General features: G+C 34.3%; 7 non-coding genes across 7 annotated transcripts; all 7 read left to right on the top strand.

The window, feature by feature from the left end:
• The first annotated feature begins 1,046 nt into the window (after positions 1–1,046).
• Trnaq-uug (transfer RNA glutamine (anticodon UUG)) lies at positions 1,047–1,118 on the top strand. Its single transcript has one exon. It is a non-coding gene; the product is annotated as a tRNA-Gln (tRNA).
• Positions 1,119–1,311: 193 nt separating this feature from the next.
• Positions 1,312–1,383, top strand: Trnaq-cug (transfer RNA glutamine (anticodon CUG)). Its single transcript has one exon. It is a non-coding gene; the product is annotated as a tRNA-Gln (tRNA).
• A 742-nt stretch (positions 1,384–2,125) lies between these two features.
• Trnaq-uug (transfer RNA glutamine (anticodon UUG)) lies at positions 2,126–2,198 on the top strand. Its single transcript has one exon. It is a non-coding gene; the product is annotated as a tRNA-Gln (tRNA).
• A 452-nt stretch (positions 2,199–2,650) lies between these two features.
• Positions 2,651–2,722, top strand: Trnaq-cug (transfer RNA glutamine (anticodon CUG)). The gene has a single exon. It is a non-coding gene; the product is annotated as a tRNA-Gln (tRNA).
• Positions 2,723–3,885: 1,163 nt separating this feature from the next.
• On the top strand, positions 3,886–3,957 carry Trnaq-cug (transfer RNA glutamine (anticodon CUG)). The gene has a single exon. It is a non-coding gene; the product is annotated as a tRNA-Gln (tRNA).
• Positions 3,958–5,097: 1,140 nt separating this feature from the next.
• On the top strand, positions 5,098–5,169 carry Trnaq-uug (transfer RNA glutamine (anticodon UUG)). Its single transcript has one exon. It is a non-coding gene; the product is annotated as a tRNA-Gln (tRNA).
• Positions 5,170–6,065: 896 nt separating this feature from the next.
• Positions 6,066–6,137, top strand: Trnaq-cug (transfer RNA glutamine (anticodon CUG)). Its single transcript has one exon. It is a non-coding gene; the product is annotated as a tRNA-Gln (tRNA).
• The last annotated feature ends 10,403 nt before the right edge of the window (positions 6,138–16,540 follow it).

The raw sequence follows: 16,540 nt of genomic DNA on the forward strand, positions 1-16,540 counted from the left end.
GTACTTTTACCTAGTTATTTATATATTATGTATCTAAAATATGCGAAATACATAAGATTACATTTAGTTTCTTGATGTGCAAATACGAATAGTTTCTTAGCAGTTTTATTCAGTTTTATTTTATCTATTCCATAAGGCTATTAGTCCATCATGGCATACCAAGCATACATACAGATATGACGAACAGTGAAAACGTATATATAATTACATACACTTCAATGTGGAGAAGGTCTGACAAATATTTTTGCAACCTTTTCATATAACATAAATGATTTAGATTATGTTAATACAATATTTCTTTTAATGTATCAACTACACTTGTATATAAAATATTGATATAGTAGACACATTCATTCTGATAAGATTTAAGGAATTATACATCTATAAATTCTGCATTTCTTAGTGAAAATTGACAGTTATGCAGTTGCGTAACATACATATGCACACACAAAAAACACTAACTGTGGCTAAGCGACCGATCTTACCGAAACGAAACGTATGAAAGGCTACTTATTTTAACATCAATATACTATATACACAAATTTATCAATCTTACATAGCTATATATTGCAAATTACTGAAAAAATGAACAAAATGTAAATATACAAAAATATCTTCGGGCATTGTTTTCAAATTATAATGTCTATGTGAATTGCAACGTATAATCAGAACGTAATGCATATCCAGCAAATCAGCTACGTAACGTATCAGTAACATTTTGATATAAAACTTGTGAGAAATGTAACTGAAAATATACTCAAATCACTGATAAAACAGATATATTTTATACCTACATAAGTGTTTTAAAATCAAATATTTGTACATCATTATCAGCTGTCAGAATTTCAAAACTGTCTGCACACTTCTAAATACCATACTATTCCAAAATAACAAGTATTTTTAATTGTTTCTAATTCAGTTTTCTGTTGTTACAAGTAATTTTATTCATATCTTATCTACTTATCAAAACATTATTGACAAAGACATACGTCACTGTCAAAATTGTATATCATTGTATATTAATAAACACTGACATACTGTACATCGGTTCTATGGTGTAATGGTTAGCACTCTGGACTTTGAATCCAGCGATCCGAGTTCAAATCTCGGTAGAACCTAATTGCTTTTTTTACTGAAAATGATAATGACTGTTATAAACAGAGTTAAAATGAATTCCAAAAATAAAAACGCCAACACAATGTACAGTATAGTACTTTTACCCAGTTTATATATGTATCTATGTTACGTACTATATAACGAACACTCATATTAATGTATACTTCATTTGTAGCGCAAAATGCTTCTACCTCAGGTTCCATGGTGTAATGGTTAGCACTCAGGACTCTGAATCCTGCGATCCTAGTTCAAATCTCGGTGGAACCTAATCTTTTTTATTATTGCTTTGTATTTCTGTTTGTATTGACTTTGTAATATATTAGTTGTTTTGACTGATAGAGTACAGGTACTACAATCTGACTAAAGTACATCTCCTATTACGCTACGCATAGGATCTGAGAACGACCTATTCATAGTCTCGTTCTGACAACCCTTTCGCTAGCCAATCAGAGCTTAACTTACAACATTTTGCAAATCTACCTGTAGCCTTGACTTTTGATATTTACAATTCTTATGTCGTAATGTGTCTGATAGCAGGTTAGCTCAGTTGGTAGGCCATTTGCTTTGTAAGCGAGGGTCCCAGGTTCGAGCCCTGGAATGACTGCACATTTTTCTTACTCTTGACATTTGATCAAGTCGTCTGATTGGTTAAAATAAAAATAGCAATACTGGAAATCAAAAATATACAGAAGACGTATGTGAATGGGTCGTTCTCAGATCTTCGTTTAGAAGATCAAGTACTTAAGTCAGATTGACAGGTACTATTACCCGCTGTAATGTATACATAATGATGTCTTGTATTGCAGTTAGGTTGAGGGAATGGAGGGGTTGAACTGATCTAGGACTAGGACTTTCATTTGGAGGGGATAACTTTTATTTACATTCTCCTGTGACTTTGGCACATTGTGAGGGTAAGAGTGAGGTTAGGTACACATAGTATTTACAGACATACGTCACTGTCGTAATTGTGTATCATTGTATATTAACAAACACAGTTTTACTGTAAATCGGTTCTATGGTGTAAATGGTTAGCACTTTGGACTTTGAATCCAGCGATCCGAGTTCAAATCTCGGTAGGACCTTAAGTATATCATTTTATTAAAAATGTGAAAGTTTCTGTTAAGAACGAAGTTAAGATAAGTTCTAGTGGAATCTTATTTCACTGAAAATAACGCTGGATTGTTGCCCCGAAAATAAATACAGAATGATGAATTAGAAACCAGATAAAAATGTAAGACAAGGAAGATTATGGCCCCAACACAAGTCACTATAATACTTATTTTCTTCCAATTATCCTCTGCACCAACAAGCGAATTATTGAGTTATTTTTTATCATATTATACATGTATATTATTTAAACTAAAATGTTACTGTTCAATTTTATAGTTACTGCTAAAAATAAAAACGCCATAAAACTGTGCATTATAGTACTTTTACTTAGTTAATACATGTATCTATATAGATGTACAATGTAACGAACACTCATATTTATGTATACTACATTTCTAACGCACATTGTACTAATCGCAGCGCAGGTTCCATGGTGTAATGGTTAGCACTCAGGACTCTGAATCCTGCGATCCGAGTTCAAATCTCGGTGGAACCTTATATTTTTATCATTGCTTTGCATTTCTGTTTTTCTGTTTGTATTAGAATAACATATTTGTTGTTTTGACTGATGTTCCGCTGTATTTATGATATTGATATCTTGTAATGTAATTAGATTGGTGGCATGGGGAGAAAAATGAGGATGTGTGTGTGTGTGGGCGGGGGGGGGGGGGGGGGGGGGGCGGGTTGAACAGGAATTTACAGGTCTTTTGTATTAGAATAACATATTTGTTGTTTTGACTGATGTTCCGCTGTATTTATGATATTGATATCTTGTAATGTAATTAGATTGGTGGCATGGGGAGAAAAATGAGGATGTGTGTGTGGGGGGGGGGGGGGGGGTGATGGTTGAACGGGAATTTACAGGTCTTTAGTTAGAACCATGCATTTCATTTCAAGATTACATTTAGTTTATGTCTTCATATGCAAATACAAATATTTGCTTACTAGCTGTATATTGTAAAATACTGAAAAATGAACAAAATGTAAATATACAAAAAAATCTTCGGGCATTGTTTTCAAATTATAATGTATTTATGAATTGCACAGCGTATCGGACACCTAGCAAATCAGCTACGTAATGTATCAGTCACATTTTGATACAAAACTTGTGAGAAATGTAACTGAAAATATACTCAGATTACTGATAAAACAGATATATTTTACCTACATAAGTGTTTTAAAAACAAACATTTGTACATCATTATCAGCTGTCAGAATTTCAAAACTGTCTGCACACTTCTAAATACCAAAATAACAAGTATTTTTAATTGTTTCTAATTCAGTTTTCTGTTGTTACAAATAATTTTATTCATATCTTACATTATTGACAAAGACATACGTCATTGTCAAAATTGTATATCATTGTATATTAATAAACACTGACGTACTGTCCATCGGTTCTATGGTGTAATGGTTAGCACTCTTTGAATCCAGCGATCCGAGTTCAAATCTCAGTAGAACCTAATTGCATTTTTTTTTACTGAAAATATGATAATGACTTATAAACAGAGTTAAAATGAATTCCAAAAATAAAAACGTCAACACAATGTACAGTATAGTACTTTTACCCAGTTTATATATGTATCTATGTTACGTACTATATAACGAACACTCATATTAATGTATACTTCATTTGAAGCGCAAAATGCATCTACCGCAGGTTCCATGGTGTAATGGTTAGCACTCAGGACTCTGAATCCTGCGATCCGAGTTCAAATCTCGGTGGAACCTAATATTTTTTATTATTGCTTTGTATTTCTGTTTGTATTGAATTTGTAATATATTAGTTGTTTTGACTGATAGAGTAGAGGTACTATTACCCGCAGTATTGTATAGTAATGATGTCTTGTATTGCAGTTAGGTTGAAGGGAATGGAGGGGTTGAACTGGTCTAGGACTAGGGCTTTCATTTGGAGGGGATAACTTTTACTAGTATTTACATTCTCCTGTGACTTTTGCACATGGTGAGCGTAAGAGTAAGATTAGGTACACCATAAACCGGTTAAAGCTCCCCACTGGTGGTTTTGCCGCTGACCGTTCCAGGGAGGTGACCCACTATATTTCTTTATTTATTCGTTTTGTTCTAGTGTGTTTGCGTTGTGTGACTGTGTGTTGGTCGTGTGCACGTCCGCATGCTGGGTCAACGTTTGGGGAAGCTGCGTTTTTGGAATGTGACCCTCTCTATCTGATATTTATCCTTGTTTATTTTTCCCACGAAGACAATAAAATACACATATTTCGTAAAAATACATAAAATTAAATTTAATGTATATATACAGATACGTAAATACGAATCTTCACCTAGCTATATACATGTATGGTAAAGACAAAATACTGAAATAATAGATGGTAGTTAAATATATAAAGATCTCTTCGGGCATTGTTTTCAAATTATAACTGTATTTGTGAATTGCACTGCGGTATCGGATACCTAGCAAATCAGCTACGTAACGTATCAGTCACATTTTGATACAAAACTTGTGAGAAATGTAACTGAACATATATTATAATTATTTCGACGCTCCATAAAAAAGAAATTATACCTACAGAAGGTTTTAAAATAACACATATTTGCACATCTAGCAAAATGACAAATATTTATATATAATCTTACTGAAAAGTTTCTTCTTATTAAATATGTACGTAAAGATTGAATTTCAAAGCTGTCTGCACACATTTCTAAATACCACTGTATTAAAAAAAGCAAGTATGTATCAATTGCTTCTAATTCGGTTTACAGTAGCTACAAATAATTGTATTCATATCTTATCTTAACATTATATTTGACGGTGACATATTATTGACAATGACATACGTCACTGTCGTAATTGTGTATCATTGTATATTAACAAACAAAATCTTACTGAACATCGGTTCTATGGTGTAATGGTTAGCACTCTGGACTTTGAATCCAGCGATCCGAGTTCAAATCTCGGTAGAACCTAATGTATGCTTTTTTACTTAAAAAATATGATTCATAGAATGTGATAGAAGTACTGCACTGAAATAATTTCAGTTTCAGGTCCCAACATTACACTGAAATCGTTTCAGTTTCGACTTTTTCACAAGTTAAAAGATGTCATTTTTACCAGAAAATAAAATTACGGTAGTATGCTTATATACACGCCCCCTATGTCTTATTTATCATGGCATATTTTTGAAGCTTTCTTTCGACATTTTCAAAGCACAAAAGATTAGTTTTTAAAATCTTGATAGCAATCTTATACTTCCGTTTGAATTGTAAAGTCAAAATAATTAAACGATTCTGTCGTGTTTCCCTCGAAATTAAGTACAACATAATTGAATTAGAAACCAGATAAAAACAAATTAGAAAGACTTGAAAGGCAAAAATATAAAAAAGGAAGATCCCCAACAAGGATCACTAAAATACTTATTTTCTTCCAGTTATGCTCTTCAGCAACAAGCCAACTATTGGTCTGATCTCATATTTTACCTTAATTTAAACAAAAATGGTACTGTTTGATTTTTACGCACTGCTAAAATAAAATCGCTATAAGACTGTGCAGTATGGTATAAGTTTGAATTGCCAAGTCAAAATAATTTAAAGAGTCTGCCGTTTTCCTCTCGAAATTACGAAATTAAGTACAAAATAATTGAATTAGAAACCAGATAAAACAACTTACTAATGGTCCAGTTTGACTTTTTATGCACTGCTAAAACAAACGATCCATAAAACTGTGCAGTATAGTACTTATATCTAGTTTAAATATGTACATACATGCACTGTATTTTACAAATATTTGTGTCTATCTACCCGAATCACCCAACAAACTCATATTAATGTATACTACAGTTATAACGCACGTTGAAAACAGCGCAGGTTCCATGGTGTAATGGTTAGCACTCAGGACTCTGAATCCTGCGATCCGAGTTCAAATCTCGGTGGAACCTTATATTTTTTATTGTTTATTTTTGCATAATTCTAATGTTATTTACACTCTCGTAAAGTTTACATGGAAGTGGTTAAATTCCCATGGTGTAATGGTTAGCAAGATGATAGATCCTATTTCAAGTCTTGATGGGACCTTGGTGCAAGTTATATCGAGAGCCATGTGATAGGGATAGTACCTAAAATTTCAAATTATGAAAAACAATAAAAAAGTAACGTTGATTACTTATATAAATAATCCTAAACCGAATATAATAATTAAGTCTTGAGCTAATCATTTTCAAGCATGTTATTGATGATTTTCTAAAACTTCTTATTTAATTTCCATGTACTCGCTCTAGTAGTTTGTCCTACCTGAATAGCCATTGATAAATATTTAATCCCCAATTATAACTGGATTATTGCATAAAGAACTTATGTCAATGCAAAATAATTGTAAAATAAATGCATATTGTGTGATATCACAAAATGTTTTATGACTGATAAAATAAATTCAGATCCACTATTTAAGCTGAGACTTAGATATAATTTTATTTATACCATATCACACATTATATATAAAAACAAGAAAAAACTCTTCAATATTTACCATGAAAATGGACATTTAAATGAAATGACCTATCACTAAGTTTTTCAGTACACAGTTACTGCATTCTTCCTTTTAATTTTCGGCATACAGGTGTAAAGGTAAATGCAAGGTAGGATTATAATTTGGGTAGTTGATTGATCTCTAATACTATGTCTACATGTGAAACGAAGTATTTATTTTCTACAGGGTTCCTTGTTTTGCATAACCGACTTATACAAGTATTTCAAGATAAAAAGAAAATCCATTTCCGTTGTGTGTACTAAGTACATAATTCGTCCCCTTAATGCAAAAAGGTACCTTGAGCATATGAATAAAGAAGGCACTTGGTACCTTTTTGCATTATGGGGACGATTTATATCTGTGTATTGAGATTATGCGTAATTTCCTTTTTTTTCGTCAATTTACAATGCCCGATACCACAGAAACAAACGTAAACCATGGGGATTATACCTTATACATTTGTACGTCCGTTTCATAAAGAAAACATTTTTATCTCGATATCAACTCTAATACAATATATTCAGTTTACCTAACAGCACACACAAGTGTTCCACGATGTAATTGTTAGCACTCGGGACTCTGAATCTGGCGATCCGAGTTCAAGTGATATTTTTTGATGAACTGTAATAAAGGTATAATCTGATTGGGCGAGTTTTGGTATTGACGTTATGCTATCCCTTACTACTGAACACAATGCACTATGAAACTGTAAAGCCAAAATACTTAACATATATGTAGTTCATACTAATTTATTTTAGGTATCAACTTCTACACCTAAATCCTGATAATTCATCGCCTTGAGGGTATGAGAGAAGTTTGTTTGTTCGTCCATGTTTATATTTAAATGTTCAAGGGTCCATCCGCCCTTTCAGGCACAGTATAGCATTACGCTCTGTAAGAGTATAGACCCCCGGCATGTCACTAGGCATGCCGTTAGCGAGAATTTTTGAAGCCAAATGGTAAAGAGAATTTACCTCTTCTTACTTTCCATAGCTATTAGCCAAAAGATTCAAATTATTTTGAATCCAAAAGTGAATTACAGCCACGGCCAATGAGACCATGAACGGCAGTGACCCGAGAAGAGAAGTGGTTGCATGACCATAAATACTGGATGCAAGCAAGGTCGCCCTAACAAGGGCAGTTGGAGCCGCAAATGGCTGCTGTCGCTGGTTCCTCGTCATGGAGTTGATGTGCCGCTCCCCTCCTGCACCCCACGTTGAGCGTAGAGATTGGGAAGCTCAGGGTCTTCTCTATCCGCAGGCCGTCAACCAAGAAGGTACTTCCTTTCCCTCTTTAGACCCATTCCAGCCGGCTTCAGTCAGGATACTGGCAGAAAAAGGCCAATATAATTATGACCTAGTTCCGTCAATGCCCTGTGCTTTCTCGAGACGTGCACTCACCGGTAGGTCGGAGAAGAAAGTTTGTTTGTTTGTAAGCTTATTTATAGCCGCCACTGGTAATCCATATGGGCGCCTCCTCCAGAGGACTGTTAGCAATGGTAGTAGTTGGATAGTGCAAGATACAGAAGACGCTCCAATTCCAGAAGCTTCCTTGGTTCTTTGGCGTGCCAGATGTAAAACACCCATACACGGGACTCTTATCCAAATGTTAGTAATTTCTTGTTGGAGGAGCGGGGGATCGAACTCACGACCCCTGGTTTCGTAGTCAAACAGTGTTACCACTGGACCACTGCGTCCACTCTATATGAGAGAAGAGAAGCCAATGTTCCTTTTAATGCTGAGTGCCGAGCAAGTTAGCCACTGGTACCATTTTTATGTCTTTAGTATTACGGGACTGGGAATCGAACCCACCACCTCCCGCACTCGTAGCGGACGCTCAACCAGCGGTTAACATGTTTTTTTCAAGTTGGGAGTAACATATGTGCAACGGTACGAATTAATAATATGAGGTTTATGTAAGAAAATTCACAGTAGGTACTTGATTACCTGAACATGCAATGGTTGCCAGAAGCTTTTGCGACCACTGATCGGCCACTGTTCTTCCGCACGTTACATTTTCTTCGAAATAAACCTTCTGGGACAGAATCCCTTTCTATGGAGTATTCCGGTTCACATGGTTTTGAAAGGTAAGCCTTTAAACAAAAGGACAGGTGCTGGATTGACATCAGGTCTGATTGAATGCAGAGTGTAGTGCCAGCTCGACATGGGATATATTTGTATTTTACGAATATCGAATGTCTTGCCAGCTATATAGACATAGGATCTTAAATGAGAAATGTCTGAGAAGATATATCTAGAAAGCAAATAACCCCTTCGTTCTTCAGTCCGTTTCCTTCATTTGTCGTTCTTGCAAAACCCTGAAGACCAAATGTAATTTCTTACGGGTCATGCACGTTGAAATATGACCGATATATACAAACAATTAGACCCTAGGATAAAACTGTCAAAATTCTGTTCTCTGTATATATTTCTTATTGACACATGGTAATTAAGTTCAGTTATATTGACTTCTCCCACTAGGACGCCATTGACACAAGCTTTAAAATGTATCATTTTAGACTACATATGAAATGTTTGCTTATTTACATTTATGTAAACACTTCAACAAAAAAGTGGAAATTGTCCGTAAGGAGACATATTAAGAGAGAAAGTCGTTTGTAATTTAAATACTTTTCACATTGACTACGTATTAAAGGTTTTATTTGTGGCAATGCAAATACTCGAATTCATACAAAATACAATTAAACATAGTTTCCTTTTTTGTGTAAGATTTTGACTGATAGCTTTCTCCTACTTACTTCTATTTATAGAAAACAGAAAGACACTGATTTGTTAGTTGTTTCAGAAGCATTTTATTACTTACGACCTGGTCCAACATTACTTGCCAGTTGTCTATCTGTAGTATGACAAAATATGTGTGCGGTTCAGGTAATTCGGTCGAGCCTACCCTTTCCCTTTGGCCTGTATGAAGATTATATGTTTATATTGACAGGCAGATAAAAACACATACATGACTTGTGCCACTGTTCAAATTATTAAAATCAAAATGAAAAAAAAAAAAAAAAAAAAAGATCCCTACATAGCGATTTTTTTTTCATGCCAATTTTTTTTTTGTTAACAACTTGCGAGTTGCGGTCAATCTTGAATTTTGCAAAACAAAGTTTTTTTCACTGGTTTTTCAAGCTTTTTGCCCAATGATAATAAAAAAGTTAGGAAAACCAGCGGAAATATTGAAAATATGTTTCACTGCAGTCAGAAATAAATAGAAAGTAAACATGCATTGTATTTCATCAGTATTTCTCAATATCTCATCAAAACCATGTACAATAAAAATAAATAAGACAACTTAATAAAATCACCACTAGATGAAAAATGATTTTTCCTCTTTCTAAACAAACGTTTTGACGTCCGTACAAAGTGGAGCAATACCATTTCTTACTTTCTGACAATAAATAAGTAGACATCCCGCTTCTAGTATTAACAGAATGATATCTGATCTGTCATGCTGAAAGACCATTCGATGCATTAAGACTATGCTTTACTAATGGGTGGGGTACTGATAATAAATCCGTTATTTCATAGACATTAATTGCAGGCATTGTTCAAGTAAATGAACTCTCTGGTGGTATTTATTTATACTATCATGTATTATATCGCTAAAACTATTCATTAGCAGCCTTTTTGAAAAATGTGGACGTCTGGCTAATAATCGATCCCAAAAATAAAAGATCATGGTTAGCGGGACGATTGAATACCAAGTGTCAATGAAAATCAATACAAGATGAAAGCGTTCATTAATGTTTCACTAATGAAAAGTGTAAACGTGCCATAATACTTACAAATTAATTATTCAAACAAAAACATCAAGAATCAGTTTACTAATTAAAGACAAATAAATACAGAGACTTTTAGACACGAGGTCTCATTTAAGTTCATTGTAATGCATATTTAACATAATTGGTTAGTCACTTCTTGCAGAATTTTACGACATTCTGGTTTTGATTTGTAAGAAACGGTCCGAACTCACGCGAGATCTCGTTTTTGATTTGCCGAATTGATGGCCATTTTATGGTTAGTAAATTGAGGGCGAAAAGCGTCTTGATTTTGGATAAAAAGCTAACATGATATTGAATTCCGCAACAATTGCAGTAGGAACATGTTATACTCGACATATGGCCTTGTCTCCGGTGTCCTGTTTATAAACTTACGACTATTCCGACCCGAGCTGCGGTAGCCTAATAGATAAGCAGTAACTGCCCCGAAATTGAGAGGTCGTAGAGTCCTTGCAGAGGCGGACGTTGTTACTGAAGAGAGAGAGCGGTTCGTGAGCTGTTCAGTGTATTAACGTATCTCATAAGCCAAAATGACTCCTGGCCCTTTCAGTAGGGATGGCATTATGATAAACAAACACTTTACACTTTACTTTTTATATCTTTTAAAAGAATAAAATCATTATTTTGATAAATAAGAAATCCGTTCTAAAACTAAATTGCAGACAGTTGTTCCAACGTAACATGTACATAGATGTTCAAAGGTAAATTGCAAACATTTGCTCAAAGGTAACTAGCAGACATTTGGTCAAATGTAACTTATAGACAAGTGTAATTTTCAGATGAATATTAAGAGGTAACTGGCAGATTAATGTTTACAGGTAACTAGCAATCAGGCGTTCAAAGAAAGATATCTTGCATACAGATGTTGAAGGTAACTCACTCAAAGATGTTCAGTGGTAATTTGTAGACGTGTGTTAACTTGCAGATATAACGCTAGACTATAGTGTTCTATGTAATCCGAGGCAAATCAAGAGGAATCGAGGACTGGAATCGTATGCAAGTGCAGACTCGTGTCCAAAGCAAATTAAACACTGGTATTCAAGGCTGTATAATGGTAGATGGGCAAGAACATTATTTAGATATGATAAACAAATTGCGGGCTAAAGTTGAAGTAAATTTTCAGATTTGTTGTCCCGTGTATATTGCATATTTTCTAAACTTCTTTAACCTACTATCACTGGATTTCACACAAACCAACACACGCATAGAGCAGCAGGTAATGGAGTGCAATCATCTGGATCTAAGTTCCTGCGTGCAGTCACATGGAATCTCTTCATCAACCAATGACGTAATGTGCAGTCATAAATCAACGCTTTGTTAAGAAAATGGCCATTAATTTTGCCCCCACAAAATACCACTCTTTTAAAAAGACACACACATAATGCAGTGCTGATAAGTTGACTCTCGGTAAATCAGATCAGCAGAGTGGATGGAGAAGGTGGAGCTCCGTAGCTATATCTGCACTATATAAAAGACAATTTGAAATATCGGATCTTCCGAGACTCGTGCGCATCAGTTTTACAAATGACCGACAGAAATACTGGTTTTTAACTATTGTTCGATCTGATTGTCCGGATAACCGGGCCAGTACCAAAAGCATAAAACAATTATAATGCCATACTGCTCTACAGTAGCATACTGTAATTAGCTTCGAGTGTACAACGCCGTTACTGCCTTTCCTACTGGCGCTGCCAAAACGGCATATCAACGAGATATGATGGGACATACAACTTGAAATAGACGTAATCTGCAGTCCAACGCTGTACCTACCCGTTTACATATTCCATATAAAACTGCATTGTATGTTTGCCTGAAGAAATATCTTAATACGAAACGCGTTGCAAACTTGAGTTGTCTTCTTTCTTTAACCATAATATAAAACTGCAGGCAGACCGGTTGCCCAGCAGAAATGAACAGGAAAAGTAAAACCAACTTGATGTCAGTGGTCCCTCCCAGGTATCTCGGTAGATGGAGCACAAGACTAAGAAAAGAGGTCGCAAGTTCGATCTCCGGGTCAGGAGAATGATCTCCCCGACTATCTACCGCGGGATTGCCAGATATTTGCGGAGAGCAAGTCAGAATGGATATGTATGCCAGAAACAATGGTGAAGTAAACAATTCGCGGGAGCAAATTGTAGAATAGTTAACCCTTACCCTGCTTAACTTCTATAATGAAACTTGTCCATCTTTCAATATGAACAGTACCATTAACTGTTAAAAGGGGTGCTTACTAAAACCATACTGACTGAATGGCGGACAGTACAGATCATAATCAGACTTGTGCAGGCTGATCATGATCTACACTGGTCGCAAAGGCAGAATCAATCGTGTCCAGCGTGGTAAGGGTTAACTTATTTTCGCTTATATCGTGAATATCAAAGCTTTCGGGAACATTTTATGTATTCATATCAGTCTATACACGGCATTTCCGATTTCACTTTCCACAATGAAGCGAATTCAATCTTTCGCGAAAACATAAATGAATAGGGTATTGGAACACATTCGCGAAATATAGAGCACGCGAAGTGTTTTACAGTAACTGTAATAGATCTTATGGTGGCATATTTCTGCATACGATAACCAGAAAAGTTTCGCGAAAATATATCGAGTTTTCGCGAAAAACAGGAAAGATTTTGCGAAAAAATAAAAACTTTTCGAGAAAATAAATACAGATATTAAGTGGAAAATTTCGCGATAGTGCCCACTTCTGCAGTTAAGATAAAAGATCTTGAAAATTAATCTTTTCATGAAAAGTTGTTAAGATTTGTTACTTATCTAAAAATAGAAACATTCGGAACGCTTTGAACAACGATAGTACACATCTCTTAGTCCGTTGCACATACCACCTATCCAAATGCCAGACTGAGACCGAATGCAGTATGCTGTTTATAGCCATCTGAAAGATTTTACTGTTTTCGTGAAAACTGTTATTTTCGCGAAAACATTTTATTTTCACGAAAAGTTTAACGTTTTTCATGAAAGTTTGGCCCATTTTCGCGAAACTTATCTGGTTTTCTTATGCAGAAGTGGGCACTTACGCAAATATTTTCACTTAATATTTGCAGTTCTTTCCGTGAAAAGCTTTTAATGTTTTCGCGGAAACTTTTCCGTTTTTCGTGAAAACTCGATACATTTTCGCGAAACTTATCTGGTTATCGTATGCAGAAATATGCCACCATAGATCTACTGTTGAAAAAAAAAAACGGCAACTTAAGCTAATGTGAAAATTATTGTCTGAGTTTGTCCTAAATTTGTCAATTCATTTACATAACACTGCATGTAAGAATGGACAAGTTTACTTTGATTAGAGAAAATCAGACTGAAAATGAAAATGTGAAAACACAACCGCTGTCTTCCGCACTGGTTGTATTTACTTCATGACGGACGTCCAAACAGTGGATTCTTTTTAGAGCCATCAGCTATTAAGTTTAGTTTAGTTTATTAGTTTTTTAAAGTCTAATTCATGTATAAAACCAACATTGACAGTTACAATAAAACATTAAGACAACTTATACATGACCAATCTATAAAGATTTATAGGAGACTAGAACATGCACATTTTATGTCCTGGCATGTGGTTTTGTAAAGAATATACAGAAGAATATTTTAAGTGAGCAATTAACCATGACTGGCCGCCTTTTACAACCCGGGTAGATTTTTTATGATATGCACATTGGTAAATATTTTACAATTTTCAAATTTTATTTTAATGCATCTAAAGTACTTTCTAAAGGCTATGTTTTTGATTTCTGTAAGATTATAGGCACAGCTGCATGGGAAGATACCGTTTTCATTCTTTTGTCTTAAAGCGACTTTTTCGCATATTTTGATACAACCTTTTCTGTTAAAAATTCTTATTTTAGAAAACGTTTTATCGTAAACTTGGCCGAATGTACATGAGTATAAGAACAGTTGATGATTTCGTATAAAGTACAATCAAAATTACGTTACAACGTTTTTTGAAATCATTCTGTGACACGGTTCCCATACATGAATTTCATGACTTTTTATGAAGGATACACTCTGTTTAAATTTCATAACTCTAAATGTGTTATTCGAATATTAGAGTAAAATATAATAGGGTTATTATAACAGTAGCTTGATCTGGGATGCAGTATTCGGCTCGAGTGGATTTTGCCAGATCCGGGATATCACGAGGCGCGCAAGCGCCGAGTGTGATCCGACCTTGCAAAATCCACGAGAGCCGAATACAAAGTCCCAGATCTAGCTACTGTTATAATGACCCTTTTATTATAAACCTTTACCATTTTGATTCTTGTTTTGTTCTTGAACGAAATCTTTAATGTTTATCGATATTAATGGCACTTAGTGAAGTTTTTATGTGCGCTATTTATAGAAATGTGTCGGGTCATGCATATTAATTAATGAAAATAGTCCGGCAACATACAATACGGAAGGTACAATACGGAATTTAAAAGGTACAATACGGAATTTTTGTCTGTTTGATCATATTTTGTTGTGAAATACAAGCCGATTTTTTACAGAATTTATATAGGTATATAATAAATCTAGATATTTACCATTTGTAAATAACACATATTTTTTACTGATATGGAGACACAAAATCGGTAAGACATGAAATGAAAATAGCATGTTCGTACACAAGGGGAATTCACTCAATTCAGGTTACCTTTTTGATTACAATTTCTTTACCGTATTTATTAATGTAAAACGCAAACAAATGCTTTCCTGGACACAACACGTCTGCAAGACGTTTTCAATACTTTTTTGGACCAAATGTGTAGGTAACATGCACACTGAAATTTGGGCGAAGTGTTTGAAGAAAGTATCAAGAATGTGTGACAAACGGAGGAAACAACGCACTTAACTGTCCTTGACCCTTATTATCTTATTAAAATCCGTCAAGTAGTTAAAAAAAATATAAGATAAGATAATATAATCTTTTATTATAGTGACGTGCCCATATGTCACCTTTCATAAATATTTAACAATATTTCACGGATACACACACTAAAAGAATACAATAGTGATCAAGAATGTGCTTGGATAATTGTTAAATTATTTCGTTATTCATAATGTAATGTAATGATATCTTAACATCGTGGATATTTTGCCATATCGTGCTCTGTAAGTTTCGTGAAGAGCATTACAATATATTCTAATTATTCTGAAGTTAAAGGGTTTAAAAAGGTTACTTTATGATGTACTTTAAGTTAGCTATTTACAATTAACCATGCCTCTCGTTGAATACACTACGTGAATATTTTATTCATTTTGATATACAGAATAATAAACAAGGTAACATAAACAATGCATAATTATGTTAACTGAAAAGTACCAAAACAAGTGCGCTGTGCTAATATTACAGAATAAATCTCAAGTATAAAATCAAGGTAACAGAAAATCTACTTATATAGCACAGTTTTTCTTACCATGAAAGCTTTTACAACAAACTTTGCGCTTTTTCTTGGGTGATTATTTATCAAATACTTGAATTTATCACCATGGTTAATGTATTCTACACTAAGTCTTGTTATAATATCCCTAAACAAAACACTTTAAGTAGCATATATAAGCAAAAATATGGCCTGAATCGAGTTACTTTCTCGTGTGCACTAATGGTATAGTTAGCATCAATGTATATATGCCACACGTTAAATGATTTTTCATTCAAATAGTATATGGCTACATCTGAAGTATTTTACGTCATCTATGGATGAGTAGCTTTAATAGAAAAATTAATACTGTCCTCTCATCGTGAATCTGCAATAAAATTGATCTATCTCAATTAAACAAGCTTATGATTGCTACGAACACCATTTTGTCAAAACTTTGACATATTTTTATAAATTATACAAAACGTGTATCTTACAGGATCACGAGTGTATGAAAAAGTATAAACTGAGAGATATTCCTCAATATGTTTAAATTCTATGTTATGACAAGCGGGACATTGTGTGAGGTTGTTTACTTTTAACCACATACGAATATGCAAAAGACAAATACGTTAGGATAATCCAACCTTGCGATCAAAGGGCGAT

This window comes from Mercenaria mercenaria, chromosome 16 (genome assembly GCF_021730395.1).
Source record: "Mercenaria mercenaria strain notata chromosome 16, MADL_Memer_1, whole genome shotgun sequence".
NCBI lineage: Eukaryota > Metazoa > Mollusca > Bivalvia > Venerida > Veneridae > Mercenaria > Mercenaria mercenaria.